At 41.5% G+C, this 22,367-nt stretch overlaps 1 protein-coding gene across 3 annotated transcripts in view; it reads right to left on the bottom strand.

Annotated features, from left to right (window-relative positions):
* The window catches only part of DSE (dermatan sulfate epimerase), a 90,495-nt gene that overhangs the window by 40,486 nt on the left and 27,642 nt on the right, over positions 1 to 22,367 (bottom strand). Inside the window, exon 1 of one of the 3 annotated variants that reach the window (XM_087817572.1) lies at positions 10,848 to 10,913. The exons of the other annotated variants lie outside the window; for them this stretch is intronic. The gene's annotated coding sequence lies outside the window, so the exon portion shown is untranslated. Of the gene's footprint in view, positions 1 to 10,847; positions 10,914 to 22,367 lie in introns of those variants that run through there. 3 annotated transcript variants of the gene reach the window in all.

The following is a 22,367-nucleotide window of genomic DNA, read 5'->3' as shown; positions in this document are numbered from 1 at the left end:
TTTCAACCAAATCTTATCTCTATCCAACTTTTATTAGTTTTCTGACTTACAGCCAGAAAACAGATTCTATCCAAGGATGTTACTCTTGGAAAAAAGTACACAGCAGAATATACTGGACTTAAAAATTGCTTAAAAGCTTTAGATATTGTCTAAAAGTGAAATACACAGATGTTAGCCAAAAGGCTTAAAAGTATTTCATGGGAAAGTAATTTGCTGACATTAAACTTACATTTCTAGTACATTTGACTTAAAATAAAAAATTTATTTACTGGATGAGTACATATGAAGTGATGCTTTTAGCAGTAGACATGAAGCTCTTTTTTATTCCTTACTTATATTCAAGCATTGTTTCACTTTTCAATCTTCAAATACTCACCAATGATAAATTTACTTTTTTTGCTGCCTTTCACATACATGAACATTTTGTATATACTTTTTTGGGTCATTTTTGTCTCACAAATCATAATTCTTTGGCATCAAAATCCTTCAGTACTTTCCAAACGTCCTCCTATGAATCATAATCAAAACTCAGAATACCACAGATTTGGTTTGTAAAACAATGATACACAGATGTAATTAACCCGAAGACGCAGGCACTGCCTTCTTAGACTTCCCCATTTCAGTTACTGGCAACCATCCTGCCAGCAAGTCAGGCCCAAACTGCCCCCCCCCCCCCCCGTCTCCATTTCCAAACCATCAGCACATTCTGTTGCCTCTATCCTCAAGTACATCCAGAATCCAGCCACTTTCGCCTCCCCCATAAGTTTATAATGTTTACCAAGTGCCAGGAACTATGCTAAGTATGTCACATGGGTTAACTCACTTAAACTTCAACCATAGCCCTACAACGCAGGTATTAATAATATATGCCTTTTTCACAGCTGAGGAAACTGAGGCACAGACAGATTAAGTGCTGCCCAAGGTGACAGAGAACGTGAAGGAGCCAAGATATGCACCTAGGCAGTGTGCCAATACTACCCATAAAATAACTCTTTGTAAACCATAAAGTTCCTTACAAATTAAATAAATCACCATCGTCATATCACTTTGATACTCAAGAGCCTCTACTTCCTGCAGCAAAATGAGCAACTTTCTCTGCCAAGAGCTTCCACAGCCTAGCTCAGGCCGACCTTTCAATATCATTACTCATTTCTTCTCTGCACACACTCTCCCTTCCCACCGACCTGCTCACCGTCGCTTGATCACCACTCACATTCCTGTCCTTTATTCCCACTGTTTCTCTTTCATGGGTTCCCTCTAGCTGCTCCACACCCAACCTCTTACCTTTCTCAAAGAACAGGTTCTTTATAAAGCCCCCCCGGCAACCCCATCCACCCGTTAGTGGCCTGGTCTCCCTGCTGCCCCACGGATGCGTTACTCAGCCTCCTCTGGGAAGCCAGGGCTGAGGCAGCCAAGAAGCTGCTTACATCATAAGATGACAGAAGAAGTAATATACTTACACAAGCCTCTAACATAAAAGGAAGGAAGTTTGCATGAGAATGACAAAGTACTACTGGAATGTACGCCCCCTAACGCTTCTGGCTGGAATAGAGAAGGGATATACTGATGATGTAGTACCTGACCTGGGCTTTAAGAGGGCATCAGGGAGAATATTTATAGTTTTAATTGTCTCTACTGATGTATGCATTTAGTACGAGTCACAGGTACACCAAGTTATTTGAAGGTATGTGTTACCTTCCTTTCTCACGTTGTTTCAGTCCTCTCAGGACTTAAAAGGGATTCGATGCGGCAGAGCTCCCTCACTCAGGTACAAGCTGCTGGGAGGCAAGGGTTTCAGTCTTTTTCTCCTATAGTGTCAAGCACCACTGATTACATGCAATACATATTTGTGGAAAATGATGAAAGAATATGTGAGAAAGGGAAGGAAGAAAGGAAAGGGAATGTCAGAAAAGGATAAGTGAATTTCCATGATTTTTCTAAGAAGCTCCCCTTGAGCCGGCAGCCGCCCCACTTTGCTGCTCACTCCCCTTCCTGTGCATGTGCCCTCCTTGCAAAGTTTCCCCTCCTCCCTTTTTGGCATAAAATCCTCTGAGAGCCAGTTCATTCTCCCCTCCTAGTTGAGTATTCTGTCCCCATGTAACCCTTACAGATCTCTTCCTGCCTGCAATTCCACTGCATGCATTTGTGTCTGTTCAGCACTTAATTGTTCTCACAAAGATTCATGCTCAGTTATTTCTCCGACCAAGTTTTATTGCTTCCCCGAGGCTAGAAACTATGTCAAATTTATTTTGCATGCCTCCCCTCTTCACCTCCACCCAACTATCCCCTCAAACATAGAAGTACCTGGCAAATTCTTGCTGAATGACTAAATCCTTTCAGTATTTCTATCGCTGAAGTATAACATTCTTTCATCTGACTCTCCAGGTTCAAAAGTACATTGGAAAGAGTGATATATCAAAGCATTCATTGCCAAGTAACTCAGATTTATCTTTTCTAAAACCTGCAATCATTGAACCAAACTTCAGTGGCTTCACCAAGAAAAAAAGGTGTAAGCACATGAAGAAGGGTCTGTTATGTAACTGACCTAGTACTGCTCACTCATCTCAACTTCGGTAGGCACAGGATTTATCATTTTATGACAATTTAGTAGAATAAATACTGCCACATATTTCTTCCTCAAGAAAGAGATAATGGAAGTGGGCCAACTTAACCTAAAACTTGCAAGACGAAATTTAACAAGGAGAGGTGAAATTGAATTTTGAAAGTTCCCAAATTCCCACAGCAGATACTCAAATACCACTTGTTAATCTGAGTTTTATACAGAATTCTATGCAAGTCACAAAAGTCTAAAAATTTTAATGGTGAAAATCTTGGAACCCTATCATAGCACATCGTTAAGAGGAGGAATCCAATTTGATATATTGGTTTCCTTAGGGAAAAAAGGTGGATCTTAAAATTTCACACGAGTGTTTGGGAAAGGGGAAAGGGAACTACTGCACAACAGCAGCAGGTGGGTTCTTATTTCACTCTCCAGTTATCCTGGGTTCTCCTTAGAACCAACAGGGTCTAACCTGTAGGTGATTTACAATAAAGAAAGAGGAAGAGCCCGGCCAGGTAACTCAGTTGGCTAGAGCATCATTTCAATACACCAAGGTTATGGGTTCAATCCTCATTCAGGCCACATACAAGAATCAACCAATAGGCCTCGCGGGAATGGCTCAGTTGGTTGAACATGGTCCAGTGCACCAAAAGGTCACTGGTTTGATTCCTGGCCAGGGCACGTGCCCAGGTTAGGGCTTGATCCCCGGTAGGGGCACCTGATCAATGTTTCTCTCTGACATCGATATTTCTCTCTCTCCCTTTCTCTCTCTAAAATCAATAAAACATACTTTTTAAAAAATAATCAACCAGTGAATGCATAAATAAATGGAACAACAAATAGCTGTTTCTCTCTTTTTCTCTCTCTCTAAAATCAATAAAAATAAATAAAAAGAGGAAGAAAAGAAGAAATTAACCTCACGGCTCAAGGGACCAGCAAAAGACACTCTTACCTAAGATAACCCTGCAGCTCTTACAGTCCTCCCAAGAATTGGTTTCCTTTGAGAAAGGTAATTTTGAAAAGCATTTCAAAACTACTTTATAACTATAGGCTGTAAAACTAAGTTGAAACACTTAATTCCAACTGCCTAAGACATTGACTGTTGGGCTTAACTTTTTGGCATCCTCCAAGCCCACTGACTCAGTACTGGCTGAGAGTGCATTTTCAAACACCGTTTGCTCGTCAAAATGAACCCTCTTTTAAGATAATTAAATCTTAAGTACTGCCTAATTTTAATATTGAGAAAAAAACAGAACCACTGGCCGGAAATCACAGAATCAATTCTACTGGAGATTCTATCTTCCTAAACAAAAATGAAACAAAGCTCACATTGTTTCTATAAATATCATTATTATTTTTAACCATAAATACTGCTACAAGAAGTTTGGTACTTGAGAGAAGTTTCCAGACTCTTTCTAACATGGGCAACCTGTGTATTTTGACCACATAACTGATGAATGGTACGTACAGACGTTCATGTGGCCACTGGTGCCAGTTTAGATTTACTATAAAAAATGGATCAGAGAAACATACAGGATATTACTGGAAGTCCATATGGAACACCACAGTCTGGTACCAAAACCTTTTTTAAATATTTTCTAGAATAAAAAAGAAGTGTGAAGAAAAGTGGCCTATTTGAGATAAAAATAGATTAAGCATAGAGGATTTTTCAGCTGTTGTAATGTGTACCTACATGAAAAATTAAAGAAATCTTATATATGATCAATACTTAACCAGTTAGCCAATATTTTGTACTAACAAAACTGCTAAGTAGAAACTGTCAAGGCAACTTGTATTCCAGACACTAAAACTGTTTCTTCTGCATTCACAATACAGTTGACCCTTGAGCAACACACACCAACCCTCCCCAACCCCACACAGCTGAATATCTGTGTACAACTTTTGACTCTCCAAAAACTTTACTAATAGCCTACTGTTGACTGGAAGCCTTACTGATAACATAAACAGTTGACTAACACATAGTCTGTATGTGTTTTACATGCTGTATTCTTACAATATGTAAGTAAGCTAGCGGGAAAATCTTATTTTAAAAATCATGAAGAAAATACATTTACAGCACTGTATGTATTTATCTGCATATAAGTGGACTGGAGCAATTCAAACCTGTGTTGTTCAAGGGTCATCTGTAATTAAATCATTTTTAATTTCTAAGATTTTCAAATCAGATGAGAAGTCATAAAATTAGAACCCCTGAGACAAATGCTTAACACCCCTCAGGACCACCTCACTTAAACCTTTCTAAACAGAGACGAGCTCAAAGGCCTCCATCAGAAATCTATTCTAAAGGTTAAAACATTCAGGAAAACTTCCCTGGATTTGGCATAAATCCCTCTTGATGCTTGCTGTAAGTTGATTTCCTCTCCTTTTTCTACAGGGAAGATGGAAAACAGCTGTTCAACATCCCATTTCAGACTACTTTTTCTTTCCTGTCAGCCCCCCCACCCCCCATGGGAGAAGTGTAAACACTGCAGGTGACTCCAAAATCCAGCTGGCCCATGCCTGATTATCCACAGGCTGGGTGAGCCTGGCCCCATTTGTGCCTCCTGCAATGACATCATTAAACTGCAAAGGCCCCAAGAAAAGTTCCTTACCGGAATTTGTGAAATTTTAGAAGTCCACTGCTTACAATCTGTCCTCAGGTATAGTCAAACAACAAACATAGGCCAGTTTCAAGTAATTTGCAGTAAGAGCTGTAAAGAAGTTAAGCAGCACTGTCCTGCAGTCAGGCCATCCTGATCTTCACTACTGCTCTACCCCACGTGGCAGGGTGTTGAGTGCACCTTGGCATGAAACATGTTCAAACTGCTTGGTGATCTTTATCATGCACTTCTTGAGTTTCTTGTCACTGACGCAACTTTCTGGATGTAAGCTAACTTTAGAAATGCAGTAACTCTTTCAATACTGCAATCTAAAGCACTACTCGAAATCAAAGTGTCAATTTGTAGTCTGTTATTTCTTTAAATGAATAATCTCTACCAGATTCACAACATAATAGGCAGATCACATTTTACAACAAAGTTTACATAAGCAACCTAATGTTGTTACCTCCCACTTCAGGAATTGCTGACAAATATCCTCATTTTTCTTGCAATCGCCATTAGATTCCACAGTAAGTCAGTATATTGCCTGCCCACGTCATCAATAAAAATATTATAGACCCACAAGCTTGGTGAGCCGATTTCCTTTACAAATCCCTTTTAAGAGTTATGAAATGCTGATTCAACTTTGTTGTGGTATAACATCTGCATGTATTAAATGCCTGTTGCTTAGCAGCTAAGTTTGTTACACATGAGAAAAATACAAAAGCCTTGATTTAATCGACAAATACACATTTACAACTCTGCATCTGCGTGTGCGACAAATGATTCAAGTGGAAAGATTTAAATGGCAGCTTTTTTAACAACTGTGGACCCATTCAGTTTCTAGGACAAAAGCCTGGACATTAATTTAAACACACACAGGGAATTTTGCTATGATTGTCCTGTTATTTTTCACATTAACTGGGGAGAAAAGAGGCACTATTAATTCTATAAATGATACCAAAAATTTTTTTGGCATGGAGACACATACGCTCAGTTGCAAACTCACTCTGACCCTGTCTAGGAAAAGCAGGTGGACACAAATAACCTACAATGAATCTGTCACATATGTGTAATTGAGACTTAACTGCATATGTCTTTTGTTATAATTTTTAGAACAAGGCTATACTTACCTAATATTTATAACTAAGTAAGTCATGTTTATTATCAGTATCTTTACAGCTTCTAAAGCATTACTGAAGAGGCAAATTCTGTTCTTTCAGGAATTATTTAAAAACATTTAATAACAACACTAACCAAAATCATGTTTATGGACTATCTTCAGAGAGTTGAAACAAACAGAAATCCAGTGGCAATCTTTATGCACATTAAAATTCATGGTGTTATTCTGAATTAAGGACTGAACAAACTATTGCATTCACGAAATAAACACATGGCCTCAACAATCTTTTTTTCTCTTTCCAAATCCCTTTTCTTCTCTGTGATCTCCAACCATCTCTCTGAACACTCGGCCTCCTGCAGGTTTATAGTCTTCTGGGCATTTGAAAGATGATCTGGAATCTCCACCCTCAACAGGCTGGAGCCTGTCTAGATCGGCGGAAGTAAGCAACACACTGGTAAGGCACCCAAAGACCTGAGGCCAGCTAATGAGAACTGAGTGATGAGCCCAAGGCTCTGCAGGAATTAGAAGAGGCCCCACAATGGAATCCTTATGAGGCAGAGAAGAGATACAGAGTGGAAGAGGGGGGAGCTGTGGGGAGTGGTCTGTAAATGCCAGCTTACAGAAGCCTGAGAAGCACATGAGCATTCCAGGGAGCTGACAGCTCATGGACAGTACTATTAAAATGGATAATAAACTAGATCTGCAGGAAAATAAAATGCAAGAGTCTTTAATAACATAAATTTGGAATCATAAAGTCTGAAAAGGAGAATTAAACGTGCAATTTAGGTTCGTCTCATATTTAAGATAGGCCACGAATTACTTGTAAGATGATAAATGAATTGCTTTTCACAGTATTTCCATTTCCCCATCCCTAAAAAGAGAAGACACCTGCTCTACATCACTCTCCATTTTCACTAGGCTAAAACATGAAAATATTAGAATTATAAAAAAAAAATTAAAAAGTGTCAGGAAATTTTAAAACGCAAGTAGTCTTGTAGCTGTACAGATCCATGAGGGACTTTTTCTTTCCTTCTACTATCTAAACGCATATAAATTTGTAAGGAAGAGTTTATTCATCCTATGGCCCCTTTTTAAACCCAATCCACAATACTTTGATTCTCTTCTGAAACACTTCTCTGCCATCAGCTAACCGAACCACTCTTCTACGCATAACTAGAAGTTGTGAAACACTAAATTTAGATGGGTCAGAACTTGGGACTACAGTTATTTACTAATATATCTAGAAACAGTTTCTTAAAAAAATCCCACAATTATTTCCATTAAAATAGTATCCACTTAATCAAAGTTTAATTTTTAAGAGGGGATTCTCTACTAGAATTGGAAACTAGAGTTGGGAAGACTGCTTGAAATTCACCCATTTCTAATCACGGCTATCGCCAAATGGATCAGTGCCTCAAGAATACCTGATTTTAATCTCTACTTCCCATTCTGCTACTCACTCACTCCATGAACTTCACGGGGAAATTAATTTCTCCTTTTGGTACTCTGGGTTTATACACTTTCCGAATTCCCATGTTGGTGACTGACTCTTGGTTTAGAGGATTTTACTGTGCCATCCACACATCTGCTGGTGATCTGGTGACCCCCAAAAGCAGTTTTATTCTACACAGCACTACAGGGGAAGGGAACATAAGTCCAAGATGAAAACCCTAAGGCATCAGTAAGAACGGTCTTGGCCGTTCCTCTGCTTGGCCACTTCCTTTCAGAAGGTTGCTGGCCATCCAATCTCATCAGGTGCCTTCCCCTCCTTGCAGAAAAGTAAAGATCCAGCCCCTCTCAGCAAATGGAAAAACAGCATCCACTAGATGATGTTGCCTCGACCACAGGTTCAGCTCTCCTCAAAAGCCTGCCACACACACATCGCAGGATAAAGACAGTATCTCTCCTGTTACTGGGGTGGCAAAAAAGGACAAGTGTTTGCTCTACGTATTTAGGACTCGAGCATGCCAGTGGTTAAGTGCTGCACAATACATGCTGCAGCTACAAAATGTTAGTCTTTTACTATTCATTTCTTTACTCCTTTTGGAAACAAAGATTACTGATATAATTAAAACCCAGATTTAAATATTTTATCTTCCTTTATTCCTCTCCAATCATTTGTTGAAATCATAATGCTGAAAGGGAATCACGTAACGTCTTTCATGCAACAGCATGACCCAAGGCAGTAGAAATAAATACCAAAATAATCTACCAAAGATAACATTAAGGAATGTATAAATATTTTATTGTTTAGTTGCAGAAAGCAATTTCACCTATGATTCAGAACACCTTTCAGAGATTAAAAATTTCTTTACAATGAGGCATTGGGAAAGGCAGAGAAGCATCTGGGAAGAACGTCACCTCCTGGGCAACCACCAGGTCCTCTCAAGGAGCACTGTCAGATACGCCACTGGGAAGACCACAGGTCTCATTAAAAACCTGTGCAAACTAAATTGTAGACTAATTTTGTAAGTACAGAAGTAGATGCACACACAAATGTTAGTCACTATGATCGTCCTGACCTTATGTGGCCAATCTGACTTAGTAGAGGGTGTTTTACCACCTGGACCCTAGCCTCAGAGGGAGGAACCTTAAACAGTGTCTACCCAGCAGAACTGGTAAAGTCCTAATAATTTCTTCAGTGGCAAAGGCCTATCTATAGTGTGTTCTGTTGCCTTTCTCTTTGTCCAAGTTTTTTGTTGTTGTTGTTTTGTGAATTCTCTTACTTGGTGACTATCCTATCAATATATATATATATATATATATATATATATATATATATATATATATATTTAATCCTACCTGAGGATATTTTTTCCATTGCTTTTCAGAGTGGGAGGGAGAGAGAGAGAAACATCAATGTGTCATTGATTGGTTGCCTCCTGCAGTGCCCCCACCAGGGTAGAGATCGAGCCTGTAACTGAGGTACGTGCTCTTGGTCAGAATCGAACCCTGGACCCTCCAGTCAGTGGAACGACACTCTAACCACTGAGCCAAATCAGCTAGGTCTGTACTATCAATATTTCTTAACCTGAATGTAAAACTGTACTTTGTAGGTCACTGTTTTTATTGAACTAAAACAATGAAAGTGATCTGACATATACCAATCAATGAAAAATGATGCTTCGCAAGCTCCAGCTCTCCAAGGTGGACTTAGGTTTTCTGCCTTTCTACATCAGCAGCTCCAGGAGAGCTAGGGCAGTTTCTCACATACCTCCAAATGGCTCCTAAGTGACCAGCACCGTCTCGTGCTTTTTGCTGAAGCCACACAGATGGGTGACTAAACGATGGAGGCATCAAATTCAATCCTTTCTCCATTTTAACTAGAACACACTGCATAAAAGGACTTGTATCTGTTTGATGACTTTAAAAGAAAATAGTAGCACACAATAGGCAAATATTCAGATTGATAATCCCTTATTTTATTTCTTCCATGCATATTACACACATTTTTGTGATCCAATTTTAGTAGTACTGTCTGAATATTCTACAAAATATTACACATATTTCATTTCACAGGTTATAATTTACTGAGAAGTCCAAAAAACTGAGGAAAAGGTAATTTCTGGAAGATTAAATTCTATAATGTGAAAAATAGTTTAAAAACGGTTTTGAAACTATTTCTACCTGAAAATGTCAATTCTCCAATTTAATATAACATTAACTAAACCATGACTTTCTAAGCCATGACTAACGAAAAAAAATTTTTTAATCATTTTATTACACGAAGATCCCTAGAAACTAGAAGTGTCATTTCCTGACCTAAGGCATTCCCGGTACATGAGGTGCGCTCCCTGCTTCTAGGCAAGGGATTCGGTTTCAGCCCTCCGTGCCAGCCGCCCCATCAAACGAGCAAGTTCTCGGGTCACAAACTGAGCTCGGATTCCGGCCGCGAGGACCCTGAGCCCATGTGGCATTGCTTACAGAGCTTCCCCGCCTGCGAGTCGAGCGTCCCCCGGCAGGGGCTGCCTGGGGTGAGGTTTACCAGCAATTTCTCCGAGTGTCAGCCGAGCCTCGGGCGCTGGAATCCAGCGTCCGGGGGACGCCGCGCTTCCCCGGCTCCCGCGGCCGCAGAGGCCGGCTGCCAGCGCCAGGATCTGCACTCGGGACCCATCAGCCCGATGTGCGGGGAGATGCAGGGAAAGGACACGAGAGGCTGTGCCACCCATCCAGCCAGAGGGATGCCCGAGCCCGCGGACAGTCCGGGAAACCGCTGGGCCAGACCCGACGCCCAGAAAGCAACTCCCGGCTCTTACCGTGGGCCGGGCTCTGCGCTGGGCGCTCCGGAGGTGGTAAGGGGCGAACGGCTGGCCCCGAGGCTGCCCCGCCAAGCCCACGGCTCGGGCTCCAGGTCGCGCGCACCCTCCAGGCACCGCCGCGCAGGGCCCGGGCGAGCAGCCCACCGCGCGAGGCGCCCGGCTGGAGACGTGGCTCCGCGCCTCCCGCCGCCCGCCCGCCCGCGACCCGGGAAGAAAGCTGCGCCGCGCGGGGCCCAGAGCGGCGCCCCCGCCCGCCCCGCCCGCCCCGCCCGCGCCCGCGCCCGCGCCCGCGCCCCTCGGCTCACCGCTCCCCGCCGCGGCTTCGTCCCCTCGGGCGTCGCCTCCGCAGCCTCGGCTCAGCGCCAGAGCCCCTTCCCGGCGCCCCTCCCTCCAGGGCGCGCGGCGCCCCCGGAGCCAAGCCCTCGGCGCGCCCGCCGCGCCATCCGTGCTGGTGGGCGCCGCGCCGCGGGATGCGCCGCTGCAGCCTTGGGTGGCGCTTCTCCGAGTCGGGCGGGCGGGGGCGGGCGGGGTGTGGGCGAACCCGGAGGAGGGCGGGGCGCGGCGGGCGCCCGGGCTCAGCCGGAGGGAGGAGGAAACCGCAACGTCACCGGAGCCCGCGGAGGCGAGGACGGGGAGGGGGAAGTGGGGACCCCCTCCCCCTGCCGGACCCCGACCTCGGGCCGCCGGCTTCGCGCTCCTCCCCTCCCGGGGCGCGCGGCTCGCGGTTGCGCGCGGCCTTCCTGCGCGCTCCCCCGCCCGCCAGGCCTCTCCGCTCTAACGTGCTCTGGGAGTTTCTAATGACCCGCACGCTTCGGTTCCACTCCGGAATCGCCCCAACCCACAGATACTTTTGGAGCACAGGGGGAGGAGCTGAGGCTTCCATGCAGGCGAAGACCTGCCGGGAAACGTGGAGAACCTTACGGGGGGGGGGGGTGCCCACTCCTCTCGTCTTCTCCAAAGTGGTTACCCCTTTTCTCCCGCATTCGGTTTTCCTCTTCTCAGAGAGAAGGCAGAAAACCACCTATTTAGAAGCACTTCTTGCCTTAACTGTACCAACCACATACGCTAAATTGGAAACACAGAACCCTGCAAACGGAATGGATTTTAATCGCCAAAGGTAAAGAGTCGGGAACAGAGCATTTAATGTCTGCAGCTCGCAAGAGGAAATTCCATCCGTCTTATCTCCTAGGCTGTGTGGGTGGGTAGGGGAAAGGGAGAGGAGAGCCTCATCCATCTGGGCTCTGCAGCCTCGGTAATCACACAGCTCCCTTGGAGAGGTTTCGTCAGTTCTCTTAAAAGCAGGCACTGCACCAACATGGCTCTGTAGAGGTGTCAGATAGGAACCAGGCCATCACCTCTCGGCTAACTTGCCTCGGTGTTAGCACGCAGTTAACCTACCAGAGGCAGACAGTGCAGGAGTGACAGACGGACTTCACTCTTTAGACGTGAAGATGTTTTACCTGAGAGTTTTTCCATTTGCTGCAAAGTGCTTTGAGCTCTAAAGAGCCACCTCCATCCACTCCCCGTGTTCAGAGGACCTCCAGACCTACCGAGGAGTTTCCATTAATTAGGCCACATTCGATTTTTATGCTTCTCTTAATAAAAAATTGCATTTGAAGAGAAATTCGGTACAAACAGGTTGAGAGGAAGTGGTTTTGTTAAATTTTTGAAATGTTTACTCAGCTAAACCACTCATTTGCATAAACTTCCAGATGTTTTAGAGGTGGCCTGTGTAATGCAGAGGTACAATACCTTCATGGAACAGTTATAGCTTATATTTGAGAGTTACAGTGCTTCATGCCAGACACTGTGCTAAGGGATTTGCATGTATTAATTAAAATGTTAGAGACAATTGTGAAAATGCCTAGTTGTAGTATGTAACCCATAAGTGTCCATTTCTAGTTATCTTCTCAAATTTGGAAGAGACTTTAGAAAAAAAGCATCCGTTTTGATTGATTTAACCTCTCAACAAGTAGTCATCTAGCTCAATGATTCTTCAACCCAGAACATCAAATCAGCAGGGGAGCTTTGATAAAATGCTTTTTAATAGAGGCCCCGTACCAGACCAATAAATCAGAATCTCTAGGGTTAGAGTTTAAGCATCATCATTTTAAACGCTCTTCCCAGGTGATCATAACGTGCAACCAGTGTGTTGAGAACTCTTCAAAGGACGCAATAGTACCCACTGGCATGTGCTCCTTTACCGCCCCCTGTTGCCTTCAACTGACCTGGGAATCTACTGAATAAACACCCGCCCTTTGAGATGTGTTCCATACAGTACGCCTGCAAGATCTGCAATTTTGCCCTCTGGAGTCTTCCAGGATGCAATTAGCCTGGATTCTACAGGAAAGTGCTTCAGTTTGCCTGGGTACCTACCGACTCCACCAGCTTTTCCTCATCCCTTCTGAAAGCCCTTGGAAGGTGGTTTACTTTGCCATTATCCCTCTGAAAATCTGATCCCAAGAGCTGAATTCAGGCACAGACAACATACAGTACAAAGATATTTAGTGGCTTCCTTCTAATTACTATATTTCCCCAAGTAAATCCTGGAGCTATTATGGCAGTAATAATACCCTACTGACTCCTATATTACAATTTAATAAAACTCTCAAGCAGGAAAGTCTTTTCCACAACTGTTGCAAAACACACCTTCTCAACCTACACTTGTTACAATTTGTGTTTAGCATTTAACATGCTAATCGATTAAAATTCTGTTGTGCTAAATCAGGCCTCTTAGTTTGTAGACATGTTGGATATCACTGATGTAATGGAGTAATTCTAACTCCCAATTTCATGTCTTGTGTAAATTTGGTCTGTATGCCATGTCATCACTCCTCATTCTCAGGTGCCTTCCACGCCAGCTGAAACTGAATTAGCGTACTGTTGATGACAATGAGGACCCACATGTTGCTGAGTCATATTTTCATTCCTTGTCCTAGGGTAGCATCTCATGTGCATGGGTGCATGGCATCTTTGTGGAAATTAGAAGAAGGTACACCATCCTTACTCAGGCTGAGGGATTAGGAAAAAAAGACCTCTTCCTCCCAGGTAGAACCCTAAACAGCAGATGGGCTTTTGTCTATACACTGTGTTTGCTTTGCTGGTGTTGCAACATTGTCAGAAAAGAAAATGACTACTTAGTGAATTCTCATTAACTTCTGAATTTCTTCTTCCTTTCCTAAGTGCCCAGATATTACTTTAATAATAGGTTTATTAATTTTGCTCAGGATCTGTGAAAAGCCCCTTATCTTGGTTTCCAGAGTCAAGCTGCTCTTTTTTAAAACTCCTTTGCCCGCCTCCCGTCTTTCAGTGTTCATAGCCTTCGGTGCTGATTCTAGGTGAAGGTCCTACATATAGAAACTCTCCGTGCTGAGGTGTAACTTCTCTAGGCAAGAGAAGTTAAGCTTTAGGGAACTAGGATATTTTCTTACAGGTTCTTCACTTAGTGTTCAATTAACTCTTGTAAAGTTCATTTTATTCTTTCTGTTGAAATGGTTATTTTTTTCATGATGAGAAGAAAAAAGAGAATTCATTCTGGTTTTTCCACGTATCCACTTATCCCAAGCAAGGGCATCCTTTCTATGTTCTTCTTACCCAAACAAAAAACCTAAAAAGTATATATATTTTTGTTGTCCTTAGTTTATTCTTGGGTCTAGCCTAACAGATCCCAATCTTACAGGGATGTTACAAATATGTGGTTTCTGTTCTCTTGCTTAGTTATAATTCATTAAATTAAACTCAAATTTGCCCTTTAGGTTTTACTAACCAGCGAGCCGGTAGTCTATTTGTAAAAAGCCGCCTTACCCTACACCTGCAGGGTTCATCCTGAGTCACTGAAGAGTTGCGATCCTTTTGGTTTGCTCAAGCCCATTGCCCTATACTTGTCCTTACTCACTCAATGATAATCTCAGCTTCCCCTTCCATTTCTGGGCATTCAGCTCTGGCCAGATATTCACTAAGGCTTCTCCATCCCTCCTTACTCGGGCCTGCTGCCTCCCTGACTTTTCCAGTGCTGACCTGCTTTTCTCCATGACTGAGGCTGCTCTGCTGCTACTGCTTCATCTCCAGGTGACTCAAGCTTCCTGAACTTAGTTTTTTCATCATTAAAAGCAAAGGAGACAACAGGGTTGGAACTTGAGAGTATTGTGCAAAGTGAAATAAGTCAGATGGAGAAAGACAAGTACCATAGGATTTCACTCATTTGTACAATATAAAAACAATGCAAACTCAACAGCTTGGCAGTTACCAGAAGGGAAGAGGGTGGGGAAAGAGCGGAAAGGGGAAGGGGTCATTTGTATGGTGATTGACGGAAACTCGACCTTTGGTGGTGAGTACGCTCTAGTGTATACAGATGTCAGATTATCATGTTCTACACCTGAAACTTATATGTTATAAACCAGTGTTACCTCAAGTAAACAAAACAAATAAACAAAAGGGAACATTGACCTCCGTTCTTAATCGTAATTGCATTGCACCTTCCATACCCCAGTCACAACACACAGTTCTTCAGGTCTGTATTTCCTGGGCTTTCCATCTGACAAAGCATTACCTGTGCCAGGGACTTCCACGCGTTTCATTTTACTCTCCCAGGCGCCTTCGGTTTTACTATGCTCATTTGACTCATGAAGAAACAGAGGCTCAGAAAGTTGAAGTGAATTTCCCAAGGTATAAATGGCTCAGACCACATATGATTAAGTTTTCTGATATCAAATCCAGGCTCTTTCCATTAAACCACTCGGCCTATACTAGCTTTTTATCATCTAAAGCCCCACCTGCAGTTTGAGTGTCCTGGCCTCAGGTAAAAGTTATTCTCCTTTAAAAAAAAAAAAAAAATTATATATATATTATATATATATATATATATATATATATATATATATAATTGATGTCACAGAGAGGAAGGGAGAGGGAGAGAGAGACAGAAACATCAATGATGAGAGAGTCACTGATTGGCTGCCTCCTGCATGCTTCTGACTAGGGAGGGACCAAGCCCACAACCCCAGGCATGTGCCCTGACAGGAAATTGAACCGCAGTCTCCTGGGTCCTAGGTTGATGCTCAACCACTGAGCCATGCCCAGCCAGGCTTATTCTTCATTCTTGGTTGACTTTTGAAATGGATGATTTGTATATCACCTCCTGATTTATTTTAAACTACCCAAGATGTCCCATACACCTACCAAATTATAGCACAATTCTCTGGATGATTATTGATATTTGATACAAAAGTGATTATCGATGTTTGCCAAATGAATGAATGAAATTAGAAGTTTGCTCTTTTCCTCAGAGTTATGAAATGGGCCAAGAGGAGTTTAAGCATTTAATATTTCTTAAACATGGTTTTTGAGACCTGTAAAGAACTGTAGGCATCACTGAGGAGTTAGAGGATGAATGTTTATTGAGGCTTAATTTAATCTGGTGACTCCTTATAATAGATGCTTGGAAAGTATTCAGTCCTCCCCTTTTTACCAAATTCTGGCTTTCTCCAGAAAAGTGCAATAAGGAAGAATTGTGTGAAGAAGGTTCTAAGGACAAGTTCAGGCCCAGGAATCTGATTTCCCAATGTCCATGTGCTATTATGATGTGCTAAAGAAAAGAAATAAGTGCAACTTCTCTTTTCATGCACCCCACTCACAATCCTACTACAAACAAGTACAGATTACACTGGGTTCGCACGAGTGTGAAAGCCATTCTTTATGGGGTGTTATGCTCACGTATTCACGAGGAGATATGGAGTTGCTCCAGCAGTATTCTGTAGTGGTAATTCTAACCCTGGCTGCATGTCAGCATTACCTGGGGAGTACCTAAAACACACCAGTGTTTCAGAAATTCTGATTCAATTCTTTCCAGAATGAGCTGCAAGCAACCCATATGATTTTAGATACCAGGTGTTCCAGTCTGCAGCCAGTTAGAACCAATAATCCACAGCCATGATTCCGAAACTTTGCTGGCCATTAGAACCATCTGGGAAGAGCTTTGAGAAATTTTGATGCCCAGGCTGTAGCCTGTATCAATCAATAATCAATAATGACTGGGGTGTGTAAGCCCTGTGATTGCAATATACAGAAACTTTGGGAACCTCTGTTCTAAAGGAATGTTACTAAGCAGGCACTTGAACCAAATGAAGCATTAGGTTTAGACACTATGTTACTTGCCACATTTGTACTGGTTTAGTAATTATATAAAATATTGTGAAGATTGGTTTTTATTTACACCAGTTCACTAATATATTTATTTCTAAGTACTTTTGTCAGATAAGCAGTTTGGGGAAGTAATACTTGATTTCAGTATTGCCCGAGCTAGTTGAGTTTCTGGTGAGAGCTCTTCCTGTCTTCTTGCTGTGTCCTCACAGGGCCTTTCCTTGGTGCTTGCACACGTAGAGAGAGAACTTTCTCCTCTTCTTATAAGGCCACTAGTCCTACTGGATTATGACCCCACCCTTATGACCTTATGTAACTTTTCTTCCTAAAAGCCCTATCTCCAAATACAGTCACACTGGGGGTTAGGGCTTCAACTTATGAATTGGGGCAGAGGTGGGGGTTTGGGTGGATAATTCAGTACATGGCACTTGGGATTTTGAAAAATTTCAGACCCAGTCCCAGATCTATTGAATTAGATTCTCTGGGAGTAAGGACCAGGAATCCATGTTTTAACAAACTCTACTGGTGATTCTTATGCATAGTCAGGTTTAAGGATAACTGGCCTAGGCCACTTGTTTTACACTAAGCTGCACATTGAATTACCTGAGGAATTTTCAAGCCTTTGATGCCTAGGGCCCAATTCCATAGATTTAAAAAAAAAATTATTTATTGATTTAGAGAGAGAGAGGCAGGGAGAGAGAGAAACATCAATTTGCTGTTCTACTTATTTATGCATTTATTGGTTGATTCTTGCCTGTGCCCTGACCAGGGATCGACCATAACCTTGGTGTATCAGGACGATGTTCTAACCAACTGAGCTACATGGCCAAGGCATAGGTTTTTTATTTGTTATAGGATGCTCACGCTAAGCAAGTTTTAAAGCTTGCAGGTAGAATCCAGGGGTAATTATAAAAAACAAGCAAACATAATATGAATATTTTGTAAGTCTCAAAACTAGCCTTTAAATATTTTCTGCATCTTTCAACAAATAAGCATTACCAGGAAATTACAAATGAAATATCAGAATACACGTCAAGATGTGACTTTCTTTTCACATGCAGACACATAGCAATACTCCTTCTCTACAAGCAAGTTTATAAGTAAAAAATAATTTGTGGGGAACTGTTTGAAAATAATGCTACAAATGAATTTTGCTCTTTTTGGATGCCATTAAGAATGACCATGGCCTAGCAATTTAACCTAAGAGATGTTGCCTCACAAATCAGTGTATATAATTTTATCAGAAAAACTAGCTACATCAACACTTAGAACCACAGATGAGCTGAGATTGACAAACACTTGAGAAAAAGAGGAAGTATAATAAAATTCTGGTTTGTAACATTGCAAAACTCCAAGGTGTTTCCACTTAACCACATACCTTGTATTGAAATGAAAGTTCTGTATTACAGAGTTTCTACTTTGAGAATTGTGCTAACTTTGGTATGTCCCTAATTTGTAAATGTCATTCTCTGAAAGCCAAGAAGCTCCTGAACTTTATGAATATTAAAACAGTATTTTATATATAAGAAACAAGATATATGACTATAGTAGCTGAAATAAAATTATACACAGGAAGAAAGATATATTTCAATTTGATCATGACTGCTGACAATGACTTCTGAAAGTCAAAATTCTGATAACAATGGTTATTGTTAAATTGCATTTTATTACTAAGAAGCTGAGTAATATATACTGTTCCCTTTCAGTGAGGGAATTGCTAAAGTACCATTGTAAACATATATTTTTTTTGTTTTTATTGAAGCAATGTCAGAGCTTATGTATTTCCTTAGTTCAGAAATATAAAAGAAAGTTTTTCTTGCCGGCTTTTCCAGGAACTGTCAGCAAAATGCTCATGTCTTCTTTCCCCTAGAAGCAGAATAGTTCTAAATGATGGATAAATTAGAAAATAAAAATTATTTTTAGCCTCTGTCTTTGTAGGTGGCTTTTGTTACTTCGACACTGAGATGACAAATGATGTCTCAATTATTCTGCATCAGCAATTAAACATGTGCCAGAGTCTACATCCTGATTGTGTGACTGAAGTGTTCAGGATTGTATAGGAAAGACTATTTCTCATGATACTGTCTTCTTTAGGAATTATGCTCTGCTTTATATAGCATTATAAAGTTTTCACTTTAAATTTCTGTTACTTTTTGGTGTTCCTACTGCTCAGAAGTATAAACAAGTCTCATTGACTACTGACTTCCAAGTACATGCTTGAAATATGATACATGAAAGACAGTGTTTGAACAGGTGCCTGGATTCTTCTACAACCTCTTTCATTTAACGCACCATTGACAGTGCACAGTAAGGCAAGGCCTTCGAGGAGCTGACATTCTACCTGCCTCTTTGGCTGGGTGGCATCAGTGAGGAGGAACATGAGCCAGGTCTGGCCCAGAGAGACTGGGTCCCTCCAGGTAAAGGTCTCTGATAGTTTATCTAGGTGTCCTTAAAACTCAGTATTAGCCCCTTTTTAATGTCTCTATGCACGGTTTTAAAAGGACCAAAAAAATGGGAGTTGTGGGAGGAGGAACTTGTAAAAGAAGAACATCATCATATATGTAAACTTACAGGAAGTGTTCCCTATTTAATTTACCAAGAAATCATATGACTTTTTAGAGTCCATCTATTTCTGATAATTCCCTTAAGACAGCTTTTCCTCATACCCTTTTTAAAAAATAAAAACTAATATAGATAGCGAGATGGCAGTTAGGTAGATGATAAAGATACAGAAATATGTATAAAATAAAGCCTGGAACCAATGTTTATATTTTTGTTTTAGTATATTTTATTTAAGAAAGACTTACTTTGATCAACTAAATAGAATTTAAGACCCACTAATGGATTGCAACTTCCAGCTTAAAAACATTGCATGGGGTTCTCGTGTACATGTAGAAAGATATTTTTCGTGTTTACTATCAAAGTTTAAGAGTACAGACCTCTAAAAAGTATGAAACTGAAAGTAGCCTCTGACCTCATTCACAACTACATAAATCTGACTGTTAAACACATAAGATGCCTTGATGCCTTAGCCAAACAAGACGTAGAGGCATCTTGCCTAAAAGCAAACACCGGATGTGGCATTTAGAAACCTGGTCATACTAGCAGGAGAAGGGAACAGTAGTAAATACATATGGTTTAAAGCAATACACTACCTTTAAGATTTTCCCGAAGGTCACACAGATCTTCTAACAGGAAGACAGTGTGTTTATGAGGCACATCAATACATTTTTGCAATTGTTAGAGGGTACCATGGGTTCCCAACAGCCTAGAAGTCATCAGCTCGTCAACAAGAAGGTCCACATGGATGATCATGAGTCATCAGTTCCTGCCACTGGGAAGGATATGTCCAAGGACTGCCTGTCCCAGAACTCACCCATCATATTCCCTTACTACCTCATCTCAGGTTTTTAATAACGAAAGAGTAGCTCTCTCTCTCATCAAAGCTAGAGACTTTTAAAAACTCTTCCTACCTCCTCCATTTATAAATAATTGTACAGTAGTATATATACCAGCACAGGCTGCAGTTGGCTGTTGCAGATGGTGCTGATACTGTGACCTCTAAACATGCCATCTACTGATTACTATTTTTATTCCTTTTCATAGAATGACTATCTCTACGGTCAGAGAGAATCAGCAGCAGTAAAAGACACTTATACATGATGAGGGAAAGAAGGCTCTGACAAGAAATTTTTGCTGCTTTTGGATACAGGGCTTTGGAGCCAGGCCAAGAGGACTTAACCTGCCTTCTGCCAGCAGCCAGACTTCAACTAGACAGTGAAAAACTAAAATCAGAAAGCATTTTGTGACCTGGTCTTAAGAAACCTTATAACCAGATTTATTCATATTCGTATTTGCCTGGGGCATTTAATTTATCGGTGACTTGGGTTAATTACTCCCTATAAATTCTACACTTGACAGCTTAGCTTAAACCTAAACAATCCAGAAGGATATATATTAAAGTACAAAGACATCAGTCAGGCATTTCTCTGCATCATCACTGACTTTGACACACACACACACACAAAAATGGATTTTCATACATTTTGGGACATGTATGTACATGGATCTCAATAGGCTTAAAATCACCCAGGAAAGTAAGTCACTGGAATACACCATTCAGAGCAGCAAATATTCCTGTTGGTGGTCGGGGGATTCTAGAAATATTTTGTTTGCTACCAATAACACTATTTTTTTAAAATTCTCAAGTAGTTTATTAAAGAGGGAAGGAAAAATATTTTTTGGCTTTAAAAAAAAAAGTCTTATATAAGCAAGGCTCTGCTGATGCCGTGTAAAAAATAACTTGTTTTTATGGCTAAAGGGCAGGAACCAGGGAATGGCTCACCACCCATCAGCATTTGATCTTTCTGAAGAGCAAAGTAGTACTGGGAAAGAAAGAAGGAACATTGTTTTGCAGATGCCAAAGGAAACCAAGATGTAGTAAACACTGGGGGGAAAAACATTATTAATGAATTTCAAAGGTTCACGCTTCTCAATTAGCTCAAAGTGGTTATTTTTTGGGCCATGCTTTTAAACATTGCTAGGATCTCACTAAAATCGTAGCTATGTGTGGAGTCAAAACTGATCATAAATATGAGACGGTGAAAAGGGGGTACATCGACTTAAGGCCCAAATATGGCTCTTTAGTCATGAATTTTGGAAGCACTAGCCATGCAGACAAAATCTGGTGAGCAGAGACTGCAGCAGGTCTGAGGGTGGTGAGCTTTTGTGTGCCTCAGAATTGTAGAAACTCCGAAACAAATTCAGTGTGGCTACTGCAGCCAAACATGGACAGCATGAGACAGAGAAGCTAGCACCAGATGGGGATCCAGGGATGCGGGACTCAGCGACATCCTGGCTGTCATGACCTCAGGTAAACTGAATAAACCACTTCACCCACTTGGTGCCAGTACCCCTCACTTATGAAATGAAAAGGTTGTATCATATACAAGATTCCTTGAACTTTAAAATTTTATGGTTCAAAGTTTCTAAGCTGTGGGGCAGATGCCTTCTAGATTAGGATTGTCCAGCAGAAATATAATGCAAGCCACATATATAATTTTAAATGTTTACTAGCTACATTAAATATGTAAAAGAAACAGGTAAGATAAGATTTAGAATACTTTTATTTAACCTAATATGTCCAGAATATTGTCATTTCAACATGTCTGAAATCTCAAGTGACCACACACACTTCAAGTGCTCAATAGCCACATTTAGCTAATGGCTCCCATCTAGCATATTGTGCAGTGCAGGTCTAGAGAGTAAAGTTCTCAGGATGGGAGCAGGGGCTACATTTCTCTTTAATGCTCTGAACCATGGCTGCAAAGCCTGGCTATTCACCAAAATTACTGGAGGAACTTAAAAAAGTATTTCTGAGCCCACCCCAATCCTTGGGCATGGGTCATAGCTTAGAAAATCTCACTAGATAAGTCTGATGTGCAGCCAGTTCACAGCAGTGGGCAGGGCAGTGCTTGAAAACCCCTTCACTGACCTAAGCGAGCCTTCCTGTTGTTCAGAGGTGGGCGGAAAAAGGGAAGCAGTGGTCATGTTAGCATCTTCTCCAGAAAGTTATCAAGAGGACTATCTTCTATCTGTTGTGTGAGCTGGGAGATTTCAACACTAATCCTGGCAGCAAAAGGTGCTTTCAGTTATTGAAGGCAATTTAACTTTTTCAAGTTAGACTG

Source organism: Miniopterus natalensis, chromosome 5, assembly GCF_054644295.1.
Source record: "Miniopterus natalensis isolate mMinNat1 chromosome 5, mMinNat1.hap1, whole genome shotgun sequence".
Taxonomy (NCBI): Eukaryota; Metazoa; Chordata; class Mammalia; order Chiroptera; family Miniopteridae; genus Miniopterus; species Miniopterus natalensis.
The sequence above is the reverse complement of the archived record's forward strand: the minus strand, read 5'-3'. Positions and strand labels throughout refer to the sequence as shown.